This window comes from Schistocerca cancellata, unplaced genomic scaffold (assembly GCF_023864275.1).
Source record: "Schistocerca cancellata isolate TAMUIC-IGC-003103 unplaced genomic scaffold, iqSchCanc2.1 HiC_scaffold_1109, whole genome shotgun sequence".
Classification (NCBI taxonomy): domain Eukaryota; kingdom Metazoa; phylum Arthropoda; class Insecta; order Orthoptera; family Acrididae; genus Schistocerca; species Schistocerca cancellata.
The window spans coordinates 246,760-267,326 of NW_026047108.1; the positions used below are offsets into that span (position 1 = coordinate 246,760).

The 20,567-nt window shown below is 46.8% G+C and overlaps 28 non-coding genes across 28 annotated transcripts; all 28 read left to right on the forward strand.

Moving 5' to 3' along the window:
- The first annotated feature begins 3 nt into the window (after nucleotides 1-3).
- Trnak-cuu (transfer RNA lysine (anticodon CUU)) lies at nucleotides 4-76 on the forward strand. Its single transcript has one exon. It is a non-coding gene; the product is annotated as a tRNA-Lys (tRNA).
- A 321-nt stretch (nucleotides 77-397) lies between these two features.
- Nucleotides 398-469, forward strand: Trnat-agu (transfer RNA threonine (anticodon AGU)). Its single transcript has one exon. It is a non-coding gene; the product is annotated as a tRNA-Thr (tRNA).
- Nucleotides 470-1,035: 566 nt separating this feature from the next.
- Nucleotides 1,036-1,108, forward strand: Trnar-ucg (transfer RNA arginine (anticodon UCG)). Its single transcript has one exon. It is a non-coding gene; the product is annotated as a tRNA-Arg (tRNA).
- A 440-nt stretch (nucleotides 1,109-1,548) lies between these two features.
- Trnak-cuu (transfer RNA lysine (anticodon CUU)) lies at nucleotides 1,549-1,621 on the forward strand. The gene has a single exon. It is a non-coding gene; the product is annotated as a tRNA-Lys (tRNA).
- A 321-nt stretch (nucleotides 1,622-1,942) lies between these two features.
- Trnat-agu (transfer RNA threonine (anticodon AGU)) lies at nucleotides 1,943-2,014 on the forward strand. The gene has a single exon. It is a non-coding gene; the product is annotated as a tRNA-Thr (tRNA).
- A 557-nt stretch (nucleotides 2,015-2,571) lies between these two features.
- Nucleotides 2,572-2,644, forward strand: Trnar-ucg (transfer RNA arginine (anticodon UCG)). The gene has a single exon. It is a non-coding gene; the product is annotated as a tRNA-Arg (tRNA).
- A 440-nt stretch (nucleotides 2,645-3,084) lies between these two features.
- Trnak-cuu (transfer RNA lysine (anticodon CUU)) lies at nucleotides 3,085-3,157 on the forward strand. Its single transcript has one exon. It is a non-coding gene; the product is annotated as a tRNA-Lys (tRNA).
- A 321-nt stretch (nucleotides 3,158-3,478) lies between these two features.
- Nucleotides 3,479-3,550, forward strand: Trnat-agu (transfer RNA threonine (anticodon AGU)). Its single transcript has one exon. It is a non-coding gene; the product is annotated as a tRNA-Thr (tRNA).
- Nucleotides 3,551-4,113: 563 nt separating this feature from the next.
- On the forward strand, nucleotides 4,114-4,186 carry Trnar-ucg (transfer RNA arginine (anticodon UCG)). Its single transcript has one exon. It is a non-coding gene; the product is annotated as a tRNA-Arg (tRNA).
- A 6,788-nt stretch (nucleotides 4,187-10,974) lies between these two features.
- Trnat-agu (transfer RNA threonine (anticodon AGU)) lies at nucleotides 10,975-11,046 on the forward strand. The gene has a single exon. It is a non-coding gene; the product is annotated as a tRNA-Thr (tRNA).
- Nucleotides 11,047-11,612: 566 nt separating this feature from the next.
- Nucleotides 11,613-11,685, forward strand: Trnar-ucg (transfer RNA arginine (anticodon UCG)). Its single transcript has one exon. It is a non-coding gene; the product is annotated as a tRNA-Arg (tRNA).
- A 440-nt stretch (nucleotides 11,686-12,125) lies between these two features.
- On the forward strand, nucleotides 12,126-12,198 carry Trnak-cuu (transfer RNA lysine (anticodon CUU)). The gene has a single exon. It is a non-coding gene; the product is annotated as a tRNA-Lys (tRNA).
- Nucleotides 12,199-12,519: 321 nt separating this feature from the next.
- On the forward strand, nucleotides 12,520-12,591 carry Trnat-agu (transfer RNA threonine (anticodon AGU)). Its single transcript has one exon. It is a non-coding gene; the product is annotated as a tRNA-Thr (tRNA).
- Nucleotides 12,592-13,151: 560 nt separating this feature from the next.
- Nucleotides 13,152-13,224, forward strand: Trnar-ucg (transfer RNA arginine (anticodon UCG)). Its single transcript has one exon. It is a non-coding gene; the product is annotated as a tRNA-Arg (tRNA).
- Nucleotides 13,225-13,664: 440 nt separating this feature from the next.
- On the forward strand, nucleotides 13,665-13,737 carry Trnak-cuu (transfer RNA lysine (anticodon CUU)). The gene has a single exon. It is a non-coding gene; the product is annotated as a tRNA-Lys (tRNA).
- Nucleotides 13,738-14,058: 321 nt separating this feature from the next.
- On the forward strand, nucleotides 14,059-14,130 carry Trnat-agu (transfer RNA threonine (anticodon AGU)). Its single transcript has one exon. It is a non-coding gene; the product is annotated as a tRNA-Thr (tRNA).
- Nucleotides 14,131-14,678: 548 nt separating this feature from the next.
- Nucleotides 14,679-14,751, forward strand: Trnar-ucg (transfer RNA arginine (anticodon UCG)). The gene has a single exon. It is a non-coding gene; the product is annotated as a tRNA-Arg (tRNA).
- Nucleotides 14,752-15,191: 440 nt separating this feature from the next.
- Trnak-cuu (transfer RNA lysine (anticodon CUU)) lies at nucleotides 15,192-15,264 on the forward strand. The gene has a single exon. It is a non-coding gene; the product is annotated as a tRNA-Lys (tRNA).
- A 321-nt stretch (nucleotides 15,265-15,585) lies between these two features.
- Trnat-agu (transfer RNA threonine (anticodon AGU)) lies at nucleotides 15,586-15,657 on the forward strand. Its single transcript has one exon. It is a non-coding gene; the product is annotated as a tRNA-Thr (tRNA).
- A 560-nt stretch (nucleotides 15,658-16,217) lies between these two features.
- Nucleotides 16,218-16,290, forward strand: Trnar-ucg (transfer RNA arginine (anticodon UCG)). The gene has a single exon. It is a non-coding gene; the product is annotated as a tRNA-Arg (tRNA).
- A 440-nt stretch (nucleotides 16,291-16,730) lies between these two features.
- On the forward strand, nucleotides 16,731-16,803 carry Trnak-cuu (transfer RNA lysine (anticodon CUU)). The gene has a single exon. It is a non-coding gene; the product is annotated as a tRNA-Lys (tRNA).
- Nucleotides 16,804-17,124: 321 nt separating this feature from the next.
- On the forward strand, nucleotides 17,125-17,196 carry Trnat-agu (transfer RNA threonine (anticodon AGU)). The gene has a single exon. It is a non-coding gene; the product is annotated as a tRNA-Thr (tRNA).
- A 548-nt stretch (nucleotides 17,197-17,744) lies between these two features.
- Nucleotides 17,745-17,817, forward strand: Trnar-ucg (transfer RNA arginine (anticodon UCG)). Its single transcript has one exon. It is a non-coding gene; the product is annotated as a tRNA-Arg (tRNA).
- Nucleotides 17,818-18,257: 440 nt separating this feature from the next.
- On the forward strand, nucleotides 18,258-18,330 carry Trnak-cuu (transfer RNA lysine (anticodon CUU)). Its single transcript has one exon. It is a non-coding gene; the product is annotated as a tRNA-Lys (tRNA).
- A 321-nt stretch (nucleotides 18,331-18,651) lies between these two features.
- On the forward strand, nucleotides 18,652-18,723 carry Trnat-agu (transfer RNA threonine (anticodon AGU)). The gene has a single exon. It is a non-coding gene; the product is annotated as a tRNA-Thr (tRNA).
- Nucleotides 18,724-19,252: 529 nt separating this feature from the next.
- On the forward strand, nucleotides 19,253-19,325 carry Trnar-ucg (transfer RNA arginine (anticodon UCG)). Its single transcript has one exon. It is a non-coding gene; the product is annotated as a tRNA-Arg (tRNA).
- A 440-nt stretch (nucleotides 19,326-19,765) lies between these two features.
- Nucleotides 19,766-19,838, forward strand: Trnak-cuu (transfer RNA lysine (anticodon CUU)). The gene has a single exon. It is a non-coding gene; the product is annotated as a tRNA-Lys (tRNA).
- A 321-nt stretch (nucleotides 19,839-20,159) lies between these two features.
- Nucleotides 20,160-20,231, forward strand: Trnat-agu (transfer RNA threonine (anticodon AGU)). Its single transcript has one exon. It is a non-coding gene; the product is annotated as a tRNA-Thr (tRNA).
- Nucleotides 20,232-20,567: the final 336 nt, after the last annotated feature.

Sequence of the window (20,567 nt, forward strand, 5' to 3'; positions counted from 1 at the left end):
GCAGCCCGGCTAGCTCAGTCGGTAGTACATGAGACTCTTAATCTCAGGGCCGTGGGTTCGAGCCCCACGCTGGGCGGCGCAAAATTTTGTGTCTACGCGGATCCAACATGCGCCCCTCTCGTGAGCCTTGCGTAATGAACGTAACGGGTTACGACGATGCCTAGCTTCGTATGAATATCAGAGGAACGGTATTTGAAGCTGAAAGTGACTCTGAAATGAAATAAATGTGTTGTTTTGGAATTTTAGTTGTACATCGATATAGTGTGAGATGTGTAGGAACGCAGCAGCTGTGCTAACTAAATGCAAATAATGGTCGCTCATGCGGTGCGTTTCGAGCTGAAGGGCTCCGATTCACTACTCTGTAAGAACAAAGTACCCGAAAATGGCGCTAGGAGGCGCCTCCTTAGCTCAGTGGCAGAGCGCTGGTCTAGTAAACCAGAGGTCGTGAGTTCGATCCTCACAGGAGGCAAATGAATTTTGTAACAGCCCCTCCCACCGTGGCCCTTTCGAAAAAAGCGGTCAGGGATAAAAAAAATTATGAATGGGTGCGGTATTTAAGAAATGCTCTCGCAAATGAATAGTGTGAATGGTGCTATTAAAGTGGGCACCAGAATCTGCAGCTTTTGGCAGTCTGCGGAGAATGCCGACGTGAAATACTTAGTTCTTGTGATGTATTTTCTACCCCTGATAAAGACCCTCGCGATTGTCGTCGTCGTCGTCGTCGTCGTCGTCGTCGTCGGCGCCGCCGCCGCCGCTTTGGTAATAGCGACAACTCGCCATTGTATCACATAGGGTGAGGTACCTTCTGCAAGCGACTGAGATGGCACTAAGCGATTGAAGCTGATTTGCCACCTCTTGTTTGATCAGCGTCATAAGGGCTTGAATGTAACTTGCGATGGGACACAGCAAGAAGTAGCGTCGTACTTTTAGTACTGAAATTTGAGATGGAGAACTGCGTCAAAGATGGGAAATTCATTCTGCCAAGTGTACAAATGGCGAAAATGAAGTGTGTGTGGAGAAGTATACTGCACCAGTGACCGTGTGGCCTAATGGATAAGGCGTCGGACTTCGGATCCGAAGATTGCAGGTTCGAATCCTGTCACGGTCGAGTTTTTCCTGTTCTGCAAAAGATGCATGCTGTTTTACTGTGTTGTTTGAGTACTCTAAAACTAGTTGGAAGTTGCTGCTGTCCGCTTCCTGGCTGCAAAACCGGCGTCTACCAGAAGCACAAGCAAGACAAGGGTGATCTGTAGCGAAGTTTTCGGCACAGTGCCGTTCAGGAGAGTTTTTGTTGGAACTACTGCATCTGATTCAGGAGCCAAGGGCTACGCCACAGGCGTCTGCGCACTGTCGAGCATGTGTGTTGAATAATGGTGCTGATAGCCACGTATCATTTCAAGCAGATTTGATGCCTTTCGGAGACAATTTTTCATTGAATAGGATTGTAGCTGATTTGTGGCAGCAGGAAATAAGTTGTAGTCAAAAGAATCTTCAATAGATGGTCGCAGGTCAAATCAGTATTGTATGGCTCGTAACGCGTTGCGTGCAGCCCGGCTAGCTCAGTCGGTAGTACATGAGACTCTTAATCTCAGGGTCGTGGGTTCGAGCCCCACGCTGGGCGGCGCAAAATTTTGTGTCTACGCGGATCCAACATGCGCCCCTCTCGTGAGCCTTGCGTAATGAACGTAACGGGTTACGACGATGCCTAGCTTCGTATGAATATCAGAGGAACGGTATTTGAAGCTGAAAGTGACTCTGAAATGAAATAAATGTGTTGTTTTGGAATTTTAGTTGTACATTGATATAGTGTGAGATGTGTAGGAAAGCAGCAGCTGTGCTAACTAAATGCAAATAATGGTCGCTCATGCGGTGCGTTTCGAGCTGAAGGGCTCCGATTCACTACTCTGTAAGAACAAAGTACCCGAAAAGGGCGCTAGGAGGCGCCTCCTTAGCTCAGTGGCAGAGCGCTGGTCTAGTAAACCAGAGGTCGTGAGTTCGATCCTCACAGGAGGCAAATGAATTTTGTAACAGCCCCTCCCACCGTGGCCCTTTCGAAAAAAGCGGTCAGGGATAAAAAAAATTATGAATGGGTGCGGTATTTAAGAAATGCTCTCGCAAATGAATAGTGTGAATGGTGCTATTAAAGTGGGCACCAGAATCTGCAGCTTTTGGCAGTCTGCGGAGAATGCCGACGTGAAATACTTAGTTCTTGTGATGTATTTTCTACCCCTGATAAAGACCCTCGCGATTGTCGTCGTCGTCGTCGTCGTCGTCGGCGCCGCCGCCGCCGCTTTGGTAATAGCGACAACTCGCCATTGTATCACATAGGGTGAGGTACCTTCTGCAAGCGACTGAGATGGCACTAAGCGATTGAAGCTGATTTGCCACCTCTTGTTTGATCAGCGTCATAAGGGCTTGAATGTAACTTGCGATGGGACACAGCAAGAAGTAGCGTCGTACTTTTAGTACTGAAATTTGAGATGGAGAACTGCGTCAAAGATGGGAAATTCATTCTGCCAAGTGTACAAATGGCGAAAATGAAGTGTGTGTGGGGAAGTATACTGCACCAGTGACCGTGTGGCCTAATGGATAAGGCGTCGGACTTCGGATCCGAAGATTGCAGGTTCGAATCCTGTCACGGTCGAGTTTTTCCTGTTCTGCAAAAGATGCATGCTGTTTTACTGTGTTGTTTGAGTACTCTAAAACTAGTTGGAAGTTGCTGCTGTCCGCTTCCTGGCTGCAAAACCGGCGTCTACCAGAAGCACAAGCAAGACAAGGGTGATCTGTAGCGAAGTTTTCGGCACAGTGCCGTTCAGGAGAGTTTTTGTTGGAACTACTGCATCTGATTCAGGAGCCAAGGGCTACGCCACAGGCGTCTGCGCACTGTCGAGCATGTGTGTTGAATAATGGTGCTGATAGCCACGTATCATTTCAAGCAGATTTGATGCCTTTCGGAGACAATTTTTCATTGAATAGGATTGTAGCTGATTTGTGGCAGCAGGAAATAAGTTGTAGTCAAAAGAATCTTCAATAGATGGTCGCAGGTCAAATCAGTATTGTATGGCTCGTAACGCGTTGCGTGCAGCCCGGCTAGCTCAGTCGGTAGTACATGAGACTCTTAATCTCAGGGCCGTGGGTTCGAGCCCCACGCTGGGCGGCGCAAAATTTTGTGTCTACGCGGATCCAACATGCGCCCCTCTCGTGAGCCTTGCGTAATGAACGTAACGGGTTACGACGATGCCTAGCTTCGTATGAATATCAGAGGAACGGTATTTGAAGCTGAAAGTGACTCTGAAATGAAATAAATGTGTTGTTTTGGAATTTTAGTTGTACATCGATATAGTGTGAGATGTGTAGGAACGCAGCAGCTGTGCTAACTAAATGCAAATAATGGTCGCTCATGCGGTGCGTTTCGAGCTGAAGGGCTCCGATTCACTACTCTGTAAGAACAAAGTACCCGAAAAGGGCGCTAGGAGGCGCCTCCTTAGCTCAGTGGCAGAGCGCTGGTCTAGTAAACCAGAGGTCGTGAGTTCGATCCTCACAGGAGGCAAATGAATTTTGTAACAGCCCCTCCCACCGTGGCCCTTTCGAAAAAAGCGGTCAGGGATAAAAAAAATTATGAATGGGTGCGGTATTTAAGAAATGCTCTCGCAAATGAATAGTGTGAATGGTGCTATTAAAGTGGGCACCAGAATCTGCAGCTTTTGGCAGTCTGCGGAGAATGCCGACGTGAAATACTTAGTTCTTGTGATGTATTTTCTACCCCTGATAAAGACCCTCGCGATTGTCGTCGTCGTCGTCGTCGTCGTCGTCGTCGGCGCCGCCGCCGCCGCTTTGGTAATAGCGACAACTCGCCATTGTATCACATAGGGTGAGGTACCTTCTGCAAGCGACTGAGATGGCACTAAGCGATTGAAGCTGATTTGCCACCTCTTGTTTGATCAGCGTCATAAGGGCTTGAATGTAACTTGCGATGGGACACAGCAAGAAGTAGCGTCGTACTTTTAGTACTGAAATTTGAGATGGAGAACTGCGTCAAAGATGGGAAATTCATTCTGCCAAGTGTACAAATGGCGAAAATGAAGTGTGTGTGGAGAAGTATACTGCACCAGTGACCGTGTGGCCTAATGGATAAGGCGTCGGACTTCGGATCCGAAGATTGCAGGTTCGAATCCTGTCACGGTCGAGTTTTTCCTGTTCTGCAAAAGATGCATGCTGTTTTACTGTGTTGTTTGAGTACTCTAAAACTAGTTGGAAGTTGCTGCTGTCCGCTTCCTGGCTGCAAAACCGGCGTCTACCAGAAGCACAAGCAAGACAAGGGTGATCTGTAGCGAAGTTTTCGGCACAGTGCCGTTCAGGAGAGTTTTTGTTGTAACTACTGCATCTGATTCAGGAGCCAAGGGCTACGCCACAGGCGTCTGCGCACTGTCGAGCATGTGTGTTGAATAATGGTGCTGATAGCCACGTATCATTTCAAGCAGATTTGATGCCTTTCGGAGACAATTTTTCATTGAATAGGATTGTAGCTGATTTGTGGCAGCAGGAAATAAGTTGTAGTCAAAAGAATCTTCAATAGATGGTCGCAGGTCAAATCAGTATTGTATGGCTCGTAACGCGTTGCGTGCAGCCCGGCTAGCTCAGTCGGAGTACTGTGCAGTTTGTGCAGTACATAAAGTTAACGAGTCGCAGCCGCGGTGCGGGACGGACGTGTGGCGGCTGGCTTGGCGTCTTGAAGTAAACACCGGCTGTTTGCTGTGACGAGGTTAGTCACTTCGTTACCTTTGTGAGTCAGGCTATGTTTACTGATTTCAAGATAAAATGAACGCGATTACTGTAATGAGGAAAGACACGATTAAATTTACTTTCGACCGAAATTTCTTGAGGCCTAAGGCATATGAAGTAAAGCAGTGGTTACTCGATACTGTTAAGATTACTGGCAATGACATAATAGGTGTGCATTTATCATTCGTTTCCAACGCGGCTTTTGTCAAACTGACTAACCCAGATTTGTGTGTCTCTATCATGGATAAGTGTGGCGGAGTACTTAAGTTTAAACATTCCGACGGTACTGTGAGTGATGTTTCTGTCTCACACGCCGGTTTAGGCATACGTACCGTTCGGGTCTTTGAGTTGCCGTTTGAGGTTTCAGCAGAGGACATTAATAAAATCCTTCGACCGTATGGCCGTGTTCTTTCGAACGTTGCAGAAAAATGGTCGGAGCCACATATGTTTCCCGTCCTGAACGGAGTGCGTCAAGTAAAGATAGATCTTCAAAGGCACATACCGTCATATATAAATGTATGCGGACACCGCGCCATAGTTATCTACGACGGTCAACCCAAGACATGTGCTTTGTGTAACTCACCAGAGCACATACGTAGTGAATGTAGTAAACGGCGTGTCCCCCAGCTACCGAGCGGGGAGGCTGCAGTTCCTGGCGCTGCTGTCAGCCTTCCGTTAACGTATGCGGTTGCCACGTACGGCCACCAATCTGCAGAAACGACAACAGTTGAGCACGTTGAACGACTCGCAGCGCCTGCGGCCGCCACAACCGCCCCAGAGTTGATCGCCTCTGTGGACGACCGAGCAGCTGCTGTTCGGCCCTCTTGCGACGATACATCTGCGATAAGCGGTCCGGACGACAGACAAACGGAACTGCGGGAGAGGATACAGTCATGCGCAGAACTAGGTACTGAACAGCCATCTTCGGACTCGCAGAGACACGAAGTGTCCCAAGAATCTACCAAGTCACCGACGGAAGTCGCCAAATTACTCGACCTCCCGCCCGACGCACAGGGCGAACGAGCTGAAAGGATGTCGAGTGATGGCGACGCTGGTGTCCGTAACCGAGCCGTACACCACCCGGAAATGCAAGGAGGACAACCTCCCGAACCCCACCCGACAAATGCGGAAGTGAAGGAACCCCCAGCTGAGGTTCTTCGAGAAATTCACACGAGGAACTCTGAGACAACGACAGAACCGCTCTCACCACTGTCTTCTTCCACCGAACCACCAGAACATTCGCCTGACTTGTCTCCTACGGGATCCCTGCGGAGGAGGAAGAAGTCAAAAAAGCGTCGTTTGGCACACCAAGCGGCAGAGACTTTGGCCCCAGCTCTCAGGGAAAAGCTGAAACATCTACAGCACAAGGATCAGAAGGCAGAAGATCTGGAGCCAGTAGGGACTACTGGGAACCCAGACAGAACGGCAAGGCACGAAGACCCGGGGGGTGACCACCACCCATCGCAAATTGGGCTCACGAACATAGCTCCAGAAGATGGTTCATTGCCAGGTCAACACGCATCAGCAGCACCAGTCAATTGGGCAGACGATGGCGCAGATCAGGGTGTAGACAACAAGGATGATGACACAAGTCAGGAAGAAGACCTTTTTTATTAATAGAGTTGTTAAGATCGCCTTGAGACTAAACGAGGGACTGATGACGACGGACAGATTCCATATGAAAATGTTGCGCAGTCAATAAACTTACCTGAACTATCTGGACCATGCTCCAAACCTATAATGTGACTACATTAAATATTAACAAAATTCAAAATGCAACTAAAGTAGCCGCACTTCAAGATTTTATCTATCAGTCGGACACCGATATTGCCCTTTTACAGGAAGTGCTGATTCGAGACCTTCATATCCCAGGATTCAATGCTATTTTAAATGTAGCTGCCGAACATAGTTGTGGGACGGCTATTCTTGCCAGAGAGGGCATTGAAATGACAGACATTTGTAAATTAGACTCTGGGAGGGGCATTCGGTGTAACATCCATAATACAGCTATTATAAATGTTTATGCACCATCAGGCAATAATGCACGAGAAGAAAGGGCCACGTTTTACAAAAGTGATATCTTAATTCTACTTCAGGACAACCCTGCTAAGGTTCTGCTTGGAGGTGACTGGAATTGCGTACTTAATGACAAGGACCAACGGCCAAATTTTAATAAGTCCAAGGAGCTACAGTATTTAGTGTCGCACATGAAATGGACAGATGCTTGGGAACTGAAATTTCCTACATTGGTCAAATTTACTTACTTTAGTAGCAGGTCCCAAAGTAGGATTGACCGATTTTATGTATCATCTACTTTAGAACATGATGTTGTTGGCGTTGAAGTAATACCTACCTTTATTTCCGACCACCTCGGCGTCAAGTGCAGCATACGTTTAAGCAAACAGTCAGCTTACTGGGGCAGGCCCTTTTGGAAACTGAATATAAGCGTGCTGTTGGAAAACGCCTTAGCTGCAGAAATACAAGAGACTTGGCGGGCCGCCTTACGAGTGCGTCACAAACATCGGTCCACCGTTGAATGGTGGACCGCTGTGGCGAAGAAAAAATTAAGGGCGACTCTGATAGCGTTTAGCAAGGAGAGGATGAGGTGGATAAGACACACAACAGAGTTCCACTACGCCTGCTTACGTGATCTTTACGAGGAGCCACTGTCCCAGGACATTCTCATACAGATCAACAAAACAAAAGCAGCGCTCCTCAATATTAAGAGATCACAGCTAGAAGGATTAAAAATCAGATCGCACTCACACAGTATTGTGGCAGACGAAAATGCCTCAATATATCACCTCATACAACACGCCAAACAAAGGCGACGAAATTTTATAGGGTCTCTCAGAGCCGAAGATCAGAGAGTCCTCACCACCCAGAAAGACATGATCGACGAGGCGTATCGTTTTTACAATTCCCTATATAGTGTCAATCAGATAGACGACAATGCTGTACGAGACCTCTTATCATCAACAGGCCTAGAGAACACTATAACGGAAGAGGACAACAGCAACTTCTATGCTGCCCTCACCAAGGATGACGTTTTTGACGTAATTAGGTGCTCACCTTCCAAGAAGTCACCAGGTCCAGATGGGCTGCCACTGGAGTTTTACCGAACGTACTGGCACATTATAGGCAATGAATTCACGGACATGATAAACGAAATTCTTCATGGGAAGGATGTCCCAGTGGCCTTCAAACAGAGCATAACAGTGTTAATTCCAAAGGGCAGGACCACAGGTCTAAAGGATATTACAAAGACACGGCCCATAAGCCTCTTGAATTCTGACTACAAAATAGTCGCTAGGGTTCTTAAAGAGAGACTGCAACCGATTTTAGGAAAGATCATCGGTAGTCATCAGACTTGTCTTCCAGGGCGCAGTATCTTTACAACTGTAAGTGCGTACAGGGACATAGCTTCCATTTTTGCAAATACAACAGCAAATGGTGGTCTGGCTTTTATCGACTTTAGCAAGGCATTTGACAGGGTCAATCACGCATATCTTCTGAAAACTATGACCTACATGGGGTTTTCTGATGGTAATGTGAACGTTTTAGCCAACATCTTAAATGGTTTATCAACGAAAGTAACTATTAATGGCCATCGCACTAAAGATATTCCCGTAGCCAGTGGAGTCCCTCAGGGGAGTCCATTGTCGATGATGTTATATGTAGTTGCCTTGGAACCACTTTTAAGGAGGTTAGATGACGTCTTAGAGGGCTTGCTAGTGTCAGGCATGAAACAAGTGACGAATGCATTCGCAGATGACGTAGGAGTGATAATTCGCAGCGCCGCAGACATCGCACGGTTAACAGAACACTTGCAGTTGTACTGCACGGCCTCGGGTGCGAGAATAAATGACACGAAGAGTGTTTTTCTAAATCTGCACGGACTATCTGACGTCACCATCACTTGGGCTAAGAGTGTGGACCGGCATACAGCCCTCGGAGTTACTCTCTACAGCTGCCCTCTTCGGATAATCGCATCTAACTGGAGAACTGTCCTCGATAAGATCCGTGGCACGCTCATTTTAAATCATATGAGGGACGTCAACATCAAGCAAAAAATTAAGTTGATAAATATAGCGGTTTTATCCAGGGCAACTTACATCGGCCAGATTTTGCCAATACCAAAAGGAATAGCTAAAGCGATAATGTCGACCGTTTGTAGCTACATTTGGCACGGGAATATCTTTCGAGTTGCTGTGGACGCGTTGACCTTACCACCGGAAGAGGGAGGCCTTGGCCTCACAGATGTCCACAAAAGATCTACTGCCTTATTTCTTAAGCGGTCTTTGCAAGTTATTGAAAGTCATCCAGACGGCCTAACAGCTCAATTATTCACTTTTTTTAAACCACAAAGCTTCCAACCGCCTATAGATATAAGTCAGATCAATTATAAATTAAAACATATTAGATTCTTCTACTTTGAATTAAGCTACATGCGCTGCATAGTACGGGATAAACGCAAGAGAAACTGTCGCTATATCATTAACAGTTTACGAATGGCGGCCAATTACAATAAGACACAGGCCAAGAACCCGAACAGAGCCTGGAAAACTATATGGACCAATATCAACAACAAGTTACTATCAACGGAAGTTCAGGTGGCATGGTACAGAGTGGTGAATAACGTCATAAGTACTAATGAAAAACTTCATTCTATAGGTCTCAGTGACACAAACACTTGTCAGAAATGTAACGAAACTGACACGTTGGATCACCGCTTTGTCTGCAGGGGGTATAAAGATATATGGCAAGAGGTCAAGCAGCAGATCGCCTTCCTGACCCGCAGCGATGGGAGGGAGCTCAATTTGAATCTTATTTTCTTCCCGGACAAGGTATTTTTCCCTGCACCGAAAAATAATGCCATATTATGGCTTCTTGGGAACTACGTGAGTTACGTTGTCAACTCGAAAGGTGACGATAATATCACGGACTACCGGACATATCTCTGTGGGGAATACTATAAATTACACAAGCAACAAGATCATAAGAAGAATTTTGGAAATATGTTACGAATCCTGTTTCACAAACAGGGAATAGGTTAAGATGTCACGGTAAAATCATCCTAGGACGAAACGTGCTAAAGTAGGGGACTGCTGGTGAGGGTGAAGTACGGTGGGGACTTCGTGTGCCCCGTGGCCGCTTCGGTAGCCGTGAAGGCCTCATCAGAACCCCGAAACAGCTATGCATACGGCAGTATCACCAATAGCAGCTGCATTTAGAATGTCAGCCATTCTATTCCCGAAGAGGTTCTTCAATTTCATTTCCTTCTTTCATTATTTAAAAAATAAAAAAAATAAAAAAAAAATAAAAACCAAAAAAACAATACAATAAAAAAAAAACAAAAAAAAAATTAAAAATGGCAAAATGAACACTTGCCATGTTAACGGAACTGGTTCTTTTTCGTGTTCAATGCATCTTTTTCGTTTTCTTTATAAAAAAAAAAAATAAAAAAAAAATTCAAAAACATTAAAAAAAATTAAACTAAAAAAAAAAAACAAAAAAGGGGTTGGTTAGAGCGTTTCAAAAACGTGGTTAAGGCACAGACAATCAAAAAAAAATAAAAAAAATGGAAAAAAAAAAGTAAAAAAAAAAAAAAAAGTCGGTAGAGCATGATACTCTTAATCTCAGGGTCGTGGGTTCGAGCCCCACGCTGGGCGGCCCAAAATTTTGTGTCTACGCGGATCCAACATGCGCCCCTCTCGTGAGCCTTGCGTGATGAACGAAAAAAAAAAAAAAAAAAAAAAAAAAAAGTGGTAAAAAAAAAAAAAAAAAAAAAAAAAAAAAAAAAAAAAAAAAAGTCGGTAGTACATGAGACTCTTAATCTCAGGGCCGTGGGTTCGAGCCCCACGCTGGGCGGCGCAAAATTTTGTGTCTACGCGGATCCAACATGCGCCCCTCTCGTGAGCCTTGCGTAATGAACGTAACGGGTTACGACGATGCCTAGCTTCGTATGAATATCAGAGGAACGGTATTTGAAGCTGAAAGTGACTCTGAAATGAAATAAATGTGTTGTTTTGGAATTTTAGTTGTACATCGATATAGTGTGAGATGTGTAGGAAAGCAGCAGCTGTGCTAACTAAATGCAAATAATGGTCGCTCATGCGGTGCGTTTCGAGCTGAAGGGCTCCGATTCACTACTCTGTAAGAACAAAGTACCCGAAAAGGGCGCTAGGAGGCGCCTCCTTAGCTCAGTGGCAGAGCGCTGGTCTAGTAAACCAGAGGTCGTGAGTTCGATCCTCACAGGAGGCAAATGAATTTTGTAACAGCCCCTCCCACCGTGGCCCTTTCGAAAAAAGCGGTCAGGGATAAAAAAAATTATGAATGGGTGCGGTATTTAAGAAATGCTCTCGCAAATGAATAGTGTGAATGGTGCTATTAAAGTGGGCACCAGAATCTGCAGCTTTTGGCAGTCTGCGGAGAATGCCGACGTGAAATACTTAGTTCTTGTGATGTATTTTCTACCCCTGATAAAGACCCTCGCGATTGTCGTCGTCGTCGTCGTCGTCGTCGTCGTCGTCGGCGCCGCCGCCGCCGCTTTGGTAATAGCGACAACTCGCCATTGTATCACATAGGGTGAGGTACCTTCTGCAAGCGACTGAGATGGCACTAAGCGATTGAAGCTGATTTGCCACCTCTTGTTTGATCAGCGTCATAAGGGCTTGAATGTAACTTGCGATGGGACACAGCAAGAAGTAGCGTCGTACTTTTAGTACTGAAATTTGAGATGGAGAACTGCGTCAAAGATGGGAAATTCATTCTGCCAAGTGTACAAATGGCGAAAATGAAGTGTGTGTGGAGAAGTATACTGCACCAGTGACCGTGTGGCCTAATGGATAAGGCGTCGGACTTCGGATCCGAAGATTGCAGGTTCGAATCCTGTCACGGTCGAGTTTTTCCTGTTCTGCAAAAGATGCATGCTGTTTTACTGTGTTGTTTGAGTACTCTAAAACTAGTTGGAAGTTGCTGCTGTCCGCTTCCTGGCTGCAAAACCGGCGTCTACCAGAAGCACAAGCAAGACAAGGGTGATCTGTAGCGAAGTTTTCGGCACAGTGCCGTTCAGGAGAGTTTTTGTTGTAACTACTGCATCTGATTCAGGAGCCAAGGGCTACGCCACAGGCGTCTGCGCACTGTCGAGCATGTGTGTTGAATAATGGTGCTGATAGCCACGTATCATTTCAAGCAGATTTGATGCCTTTCGGAGACAATTTTTCATTGAATAGGATTGTAGCTGATTTGTGGCAGCAGGAAATAAGTTGTAGTCAAAAGAATCTTCAATAGATGGTCGCAGGTCAAATCAGTATTGTATGGCTCGTAACGCGTTGCGTGCAGCCCGGCTAGCTCAGTCGGTAGTACATGAGACTCTTAATCTCAGGGCCGTGGGTTCGAGCCCCACGCTGGGCGGCGCAAAATTTTGTGTCTACGCGGATCCAACATGCGCCCCTCTCGTGAGCCTTGCGTAATGAACGTAACGGGTTACGACGATGCCTAGCTTCGTATGAATATCAGAGGAACGGTATTTGAAGCTGAAAGTGACTCTGAAATGAAATAAATGTGTTGTTTTGGAATTTTAGTTGTACATCGATATAGTGTGAGATGTGTAGGAAAGCAGCAGCTGTGCTAACTAAATGCAAATAATGGTCGCTCATGCGGTGCGTTTCGAGCTGAAGGGCTCCGATTCACTACTCTGTAAGAACAAAGTACCCGAAAAGGGCGCTAGGAGGCGCCTCCTTAGCTCAGTGGCAGAGCGCTGGTCTAGTAAACCAGAGGTCGTGAGTTCGATCCTCACAGGAGGCAAATGAATTTTGTAACAGCCCCTCCCACCGTGGCCCTTTCGAAAAAAGCGGTCAGGGATAAAAAAAATTATGAATGGGTGCGGTATTTAAGAAATGCTCTCGCAAATGAATAGTGTGAATGGTGCTATTAAAGTGGGCACCAGAATCTGCAGCTTTTGGCAGTCTGCGGAGAATGCCGACGTGAAATACTTAGTTCTTGTGATGTATTTTCTACCCCTGATAAAGACCCTCGCGATTGTCGTCGTCGTCGTCGTCGTCGTCGTCGGCGCCGCCGCCGCCGCTTTGGTAATAGCGACAACTCGCCATTGTATCACATAGGGTGAGGTACCTTCTGCAAGCGACTGAGATGGCACTAAGCGATTGAAGCTGATTTGCCACCTCTTGTTTGATCAGCGTCATAAGGGCTTGAATGTAACTTGCGATGGGACACAGCAAGAAGTAGCGTCGTACTTTTAGTACTGAAATTTGAGATGGAGAACTGCGTCAAAGATGGGAAATTCATTCTGCCAAGTGTACAAATGGCGAAAATGAAGTGTGTGTGGAGAAGTATACTGCACCAGTGACCGTGTGGCCTAATGGATAAGGCGTCGGACTTCGGATCCGAAGATTGCAGGTTCGAATCCTGTCACGGTCGAGTTTTTCCTGTTCTGCAAAAGATGCATGCTGTTTTACTGTGTTGTTTGAGTACTCTAAAACTAGTTGGAAGTTGCTGCTGTCCGCTTCCTGGCTGCAAAACCGGCGTCTACCAGAAGCACAAGCAAGACAAGGGTGATCTGTAGCGAAGTTTTCGGCACAGTGCCGTTCAGGAGAGTTTTTGTTGGAACTACTGCATCTGATTCAGGACCCAAGGGCTACGCCACAGGCGTCTGCGCACTGTCGAGCATGTGTGTTGAATAATGGTGCTGATAGCCACGTATCATTTCAAGCAGATTTGATGCCTTTCGGAGACAATTTTTCATTGAATAGGATTGTAGCTGATTTGTGGCAGCAGGAAATAAGTTGTAGTCAAAAGAATCTTCAATAGATGGTCGCAGGTCAAATCAGTATTGTATGGCTCGTAACGCGTTGCGTGCAGCCCGGCTAGCTCAGTCGGTAGTACATGAGACTCTTAATCTCAGGGCCGTGGGTTCGAGCCCCACGCTGGGCGGCGCAAAATTTTGTGTCTACGCGGATCCAACATGCGCCCCTCTCGTGAGCCTTGCGTAATGAACGTAACGGGTTACGACGATGCCTAGCTTCGTATGAATATCAGAGGAACGGTATTTGAAGCTGAAAGTGACTCTGAAATGAAATAAATGTGTTGTTTTGGAATTTTAGTTGTACATCGATATAGTGTGAGATGTGTAGGAAAGCAGCAGCTGTGCTAACTAAATGCAAATAATGGTCGCTCATGCGGTGCGTTTCGAGCTGAAGGGCTCCGATTCACTACTCTGTAAGAACAAAGTACCCGAATAGGGCGCTAGGAGGCGCCTCCTTAGCTCAGTGGCAGAGCGCTGGTCTAGTAAACCAGAGGTCGTGAGTTCGATCCTCACAGGAGGCAAAAGAATTTTGTAACAGCCCCTCCCACCGTGGCCCTTTCGAAACAAGCGGTCAGGGATAAAAAAAATTATGAATGGGTGCGGTATTTAAGAAATGCTCTCGCAAATGAATAGTGTGAATGGTGCTATTAAAGTGGGCACCAGAATCTGCAGCTTTTGGCAGTCTGCGGAGAATGCCGACGTGAAATACTTAGTTCTTGTGATGTATTTTCTACCCCTGATAAAGACCCTCGCTATTGTCGTCGTCGTCGTCGGCGCCGCCGCCGCCGCTTTGGTAATAGCGACAACTCGCCATTGTATCACATAGGGTGAGGTACCTTCTGCAAGCGACTGAGATGGCACTAAGCGATTGAAGCTGATTTGCCACCTCTTGTTTGATCAGCGTCATAAGGGCTTGAATGTAACTTGCGATGGGACACAGCAAGAAGTAGCGTCGTACTTTTAGTACTGAAATTTGAGATGGAGAACTGCGTCAAAGATGGGAAATTCATTCTGCCAAGTGTACAAATGGCGAAAATGAAGTGTGTGTGGAGAAGTATACTGCACCAGTGACCGTGTGGCCTAATGGATAAGGCGTCGGACTTCGGATCCGAAGATTGCAGGTTCGAATCCTGTCACGGTCTAGTTTTTCCTGTTCTGCAAAAGATGCATGCTGTTTTACTGTGTTGTTTGAGTACTCTAAAACTAGTTGGAAGTTGCTGCTGTCCGCTTCCTGGCTGCAAAACCGGCGTCTACCAGAAGCACAAGCAAGACAAGGGTGATCTGTAGCGAAGTTTTCGGCACAGTGCCGTTCAGGAGAGTTTTTGTTGGAACTACTGCATCTGATTCAGGAGCCAAGGGCTACGCCACAGGCGTCTGCGCACTGTCGAGCATGTGTGTTGAATAATGGTGCTGATAGCCACGTATCATTTCAAGCAGATCTGATGCCTTTCGGAGACAATTTTTCATTGAATAGGATTGTAGCTGATTTGTGGCAGCAGGAAATAAGTTGTAGTCAAAAGAATCTTCAATAGATGGTCGCAGGTCAAATCAGTATTGTATGGCTCGTAACGCGTTGCGTGCAGCCCGGCTAGCTCAGTCGGTAGTACATGAGACTCTTAATCTCAGGGCCGTGGGTTCGAGCCCCACGCTGGGCGGCGCAAAATTTTGTGTCTACGCGGATCCAACATGCGCCCCTCTCGTGAGCCTTGCGTAATGAACGTAACGGGTTACGACGATGCCTAGCTTCGTATGAATATCAGAGGAACGGTATTTGAAGCTGAAAGTGACTCTGAAATGAAATAAATGTGTTGTTTTGGAATTTTAGTTGTACATCGATATAGTGTGAGATGTGTAGGAACGCAGCAGCTGTGCTAACTAAATGCAAATAATGGTCGCTCATGCGGTGCGTTTCGAGCTGAAGGGCTCCGATTCACTACTCTGTAAGAACAAAGTACCCGAAAAGGGCGCTAGGAGGCGCCTCCTTAGCTCAGTGGCAGAGCGCTGGTCTAGTAAACCAGAGGTCGTGAGTTCGATCCTCACAGGAGGCAAATGAATTTTGTAACAGCCCCTCCCACCGTGGCCCTTTCGAAAAAAGCGGTCAGGGATAAAAAAAATTATGAATGGGTGCGGTATTTAAGAAATGCTCTCGCAAATGAATAGTGTGAATGGTGCTATTAAAGTGGGCACCAGAATCTGCAGCTTTTGGCAGTCTGCGGAGAATGCCGACGTGAAATACTTAGTTCTTGTGATGTATTTTCTACCCCTGATAAAGACCCTCGCGATTGTCGTCGTCGTCGTCGTCGTCGTCGTCGGCGCCGCCGCCGCCGCTTTGGTAATAGCGACAACTCGCCATTGTATCACATAGGGTGAGGTACCTTCTGCAAGCGACTGAGATGGCACTAAGCGATTGAAGCTGATTTGCCACCTCTTGTTTGATCAGCGTCATAAGGGCTTGAATGTAACTTGCGATGGGACACAGCAAGAAGTAGCGTCGTACTTTTAGTACTGAAATTTGAGATGGAGAACTGCGTCAAAGATGGGAAATTCATTCTGCCAAGTGTACAAATGGCGAAAATGAAGTGTGTGTGGAGAAGTATACTGCACCAGTGACCGTGTGGCCTAATGGATAAGGCGTCGGACTTCGGATCCGAAGATTGCAGGTTCGAATCCTGTCACGGTCGAGTTTTTCCTGTTCTGCAAAAGATGCATGCTGTTTTACTGTGTTGTTTGAGTACTCTAAAACTAGTTGGAAGTTGCTGCTGTCCGCTTCCTGGCTGCAAAACCGGCGTCTACCAGAAGCACAAGCAAGACAAGGGTGATCTGTAGCGAAGTTTTCGGCACAGTGCCGTTCAGGAGAGTTTTTGTTGGAACTACTGCATCTGATTCAGGACCCAAGGGCTACGCCACAGGCGTCTGCGCACTGTCGAGCATGTGTGTTGAATAATGGTGCTGATAGCCACGTATCATTTCAAGCAGATTTGATGCCTTTCGGAGACAATTTTTCATTGAATAGGATTGTAGCTGATTTGTGGCAGCAGGAAATAAGTTGTAGTCAAAAGAATCTTCAATAGATGGTCGCAGGTCAAATCAGTATTGTATGGCTCGTAACGCGTTGCGTGCAGCCCGGCTAGCTCAGTCGGTAGTACATGAGACTCTTAATCTCAGGGCCGTGGGTTCGAGCCCCACGCTGGGCGGCGCAAAATTTTGTGTCTACGCGGATCCAACATGCGCCCCTCTCGTGAGCCTTGCGTAATGAACGTAACGGGTTACGACGATGCCTAGCTTCGTATGAATATCAGAGGAACGGTATTTGAAGCTGAAAGTGACTCTGAAATGAAATAAATGTGTTGTTTTGGAATTTTAGTTGTACATCGATATAGTGTGAGATGTGTAGGAAAGCAGCAGCTGTGCTAACTAAATGCAAATAATGGTCGCTCATGCGGTGCGTTTCGAGCTGAAGGGCTCCGATTCACTACTCTGTAAGAACAAAGTACCCGAATAGGGCGCTAGGAGGCGCCTCCTTAGCTCAGTGGCAGAGCGCTGGTCTAGTAAACCAGAGGTCGTGAGTTCGATCCTCACAGGAGGCAAAAGAATTTTGTAACAGCCCCTCCCACCGTGGCCCTTTCGAAACAAGCGGTCAGGGATAAAAAAAATTATGAATGGGTGCGGTATTTAAGAAATGCTCTCGCAAATGAATAGTGTGAATGGTGCTATTAAAGTGGGCACCAGAATCTGCAGCTTTTGGCAGTCTGCGGAGAATGCCGACGTGAAATACTTAGTTCTTGTGATGTATTTTCTACCCCTGATAAAGACCCTCGCGATTGTCGTCGTCGTCGTCGGCGCCGCCGCCGCCGCTTTGGTAATAGCGACAACTCGCCATTGTATCACATAGGGTGAGGTACCTTCTGCAAGCGACTGAGATGGCACTAAGCGATTGAAGCTGATTTGCCACCTCTTGTTTGATCAGCGTCATAAGGGCTTGAATGTAACTTGCGATGGGACACAGCAAGAAGTAGCGTCGTACTTTTAGTACTGAAATTTGAGATGGAGAACTGCGTCAAAGATGGGAAATTCATTCTGCCAAGTGTACAAATGGCGAAAATGAAGTGTGTGTGGAGAAGTATACTGCACCAGTGACCGTGTGGCCTAATGGATAAGGCGTCGGACTTCGGATCCGAAGATTGCAGGTTCGAATCCTGTCACGGTCTAGTTTTTCCTGTTCTGCAAAAGATGCATGCTGTTTTACTGTGTTGTTTGAGTACTCTAAAACTAGTTGGAAGTTGCTGCTGTCCGCTTCCTGGCTGCAAAACCGGCGTCTACCAGAAGCACAAGCAAGACAAGGGTGATCTGTAGCGAAGTTTTCGGCACAGTGCCGTTCAGGAGAGTTTTTGTTGGAACTACTGCATCTGATTCAGGAGCCAAGGGCTACGCCACAGGCGTCTGCGCACTGTCGAGCATGTGTGTTGAATAATGGTGCTGATAGCCACGTATCATTTCAAGCAGATCTGATGCCTTTCGGAGACAATTTTTCATTGAATAGGATTGTAGCTGATTTGTGGCAGCAGGAAATAAGTTGTAGTCAAAAGAATCTTCAATAGATGGTCGCAGGTCAAATCAGTATTGTATGGCTCGTAACGCGTTGCGTGCAGCCCGGCTAGCTCAGTCGGTAGTACATGAGACTCTTAATCTCAGGGCCGTGGGTTCGAGCCCCACGCTGGGCGGCGCAAAATTTTGTGTCTACGCGGATCCAACATGCGCCCCTCTCGTGAGCCTTGCGTAATGAACGTAACGGGTTACGACGATGCCTAGCTTCGTATGAATATCAGAGGAACGGTATTTGAAGCTGAAAGTGACTCTGAAATGAAATAAATGTGTTGTTTTGGAATTTTAGTTGTACATCGATATAGTGTGAGATGTGTAGGAACGCAGCAGCTGTGCTAACTAAATGCAAATAATGGTCGCTCATGCGGTGCGTTTCGAGCTGAAGGGCTCCGATTCACTACTCTGTAAGAACAAAGTACCCGAAAAGGGCGCTAGGAGGCGCCTCCTTAGCTCAGTGGCAGAGCGCTGGTCTAGTAAACCAGAGGTCGTGAGTTCGATCCTCACAGGAGGCAAATGAATTTTGTAACAGCCCCTCCCACCGTGGCCCTTTCGAAAAAAGCGGTCAGGGATAAAAAAAATAATGAATGGGTGCGGTATTTAAGAAATGCTCTCGCAAATGAATAGTGTGAATGGTGCTATTAAAGTGGGCACCAGAATCTGCAGCTTTTGGCAGTCTGCGGAGAATGCCGACGTGAAATACTTAGTTCTTGTGTCGTCGTCGTCGTCGTCGTCGTCGTCGTCGTCGGCGCCGCCGCCGCCGCTTTGGTAATAGCGACAACTCGCCATTGTATCACATAGGGTGAGGTACCTTCTGCAAGCGACTGAGATGGCACTAAGCGATTGAAGCTGATTTGCCACCTCTTGTTTGATCAGCGTCATAAGGGCTTGAATGTAACTTGCGATGGGACACAGCAAGAAGTAGCGTCGTACTTTTAGTACTGAAATTTGAGATGGAGAACTGCGTCAAAGATGGGAAATTCATTCTGCCAAGTGTACAAATGGCGAAAATGAAGTGTGTGTGGAGAAGTATACTGCACCAGTGACCGTGTGGCCTAATGGATAAGGCGTCGGACTTCGGATCCGAAGATTGCAGGTTCGAATCCTGTCACGGTCGAGTTTTTCCTGTTCTGCAAAAGATGCATGCTGTTTTACTGTGTTGTTTGAGTACTCTAAAACTAGTTGGAAGTTGCTGCTGTCCGCTTCCTGGCTGCAAAACCGGCGTCTACCAGAAGCACAAGCAAGACAAGGGTGATCTGTAGCGAAGTTTTCGGCACAGTGCCGTTCAGGAGAGTTTTTGTTGGAACTACTGCATCTGATTCAGGAGCCAAGGGCTACGCCACAGGCGTCTGCGCACTGTCGAGCATGTGTGTTGAATAATGGTGCTGATAGCCACGTATCATTTCAAGCAGATTTGATGCCTTTCGGAGACAATTTTTCATTGAATAGGATTGTAGCTGATTTGTGGCAGCAGGAAATAAGTTGTAGTCAAAAGAATCTTCAATAGATGGTCGCAGGTCAAATCAGTATTGTATGGCTCGTAACGCGTTGCGTGCAGCCCGGCTAGCTCAGTCGGTAGTACATGAGACTCTTAATCTCAGGGTCGTGGGTTCGAGCCCCACGCTGGGCGGCGCAAAATTTTGTGTCTACGCGGATCCAACATGCGCCCCTCTCGTGAGCCTTGCGTAATGAACGTAACGGGTTACGACGATGCCTAGCTTCGTATGAATATCAGAGGAACGGTATTTGAAGCTGAAAGTGACTCTGAAATGAAATAAATGTGTTGTTTTGGAATTTTAGTTGTACATCGATATAGTGTGAGATGTGTAGGAAAGCAGCAGCTGTGCTAACTAAATGCAAATAATGGTCGCTCATGCGGTGCGTTTCGAGCTGAAGGGCTCCGATTCACTACTCTGTAAGAACAAAGTACCCGAAAAGGGCGCTAGGAGGCGCCTCCTTAGCTCAGTGGCAGAGCGCTGGTCTAGTAAACCAGAGGTCGTGAGTTCGATCCTCACAGGAGGCAAATGAATTTTGTAACAGCCCCTCCCACCGTGGCCCTTTCGAAAAAAGCGGTCAGGGATAAAAAAAATTATGAATGGGTGCGGTATTTAAGAAATGCTCTCGCAAATGAATAGTGTGAATGGTGCTATTAAAGTGGGCACCAGAATCTGCAGCTTTTGGCAGTCTGCGGAGAATGCCGACGTGAAATACTTAGTTCTTGTGATGTATTTTCTACCCCTGATAAAGACCCTCGCGATTGTCGTCGTCGTCGTCGTCGTCGTCGTCGGCGCCGCCGCCGCCGCTTTGGTAATAGCGACAACTCGCCATTGTATCACATAGGGTGAGGTACCTTCTGCAA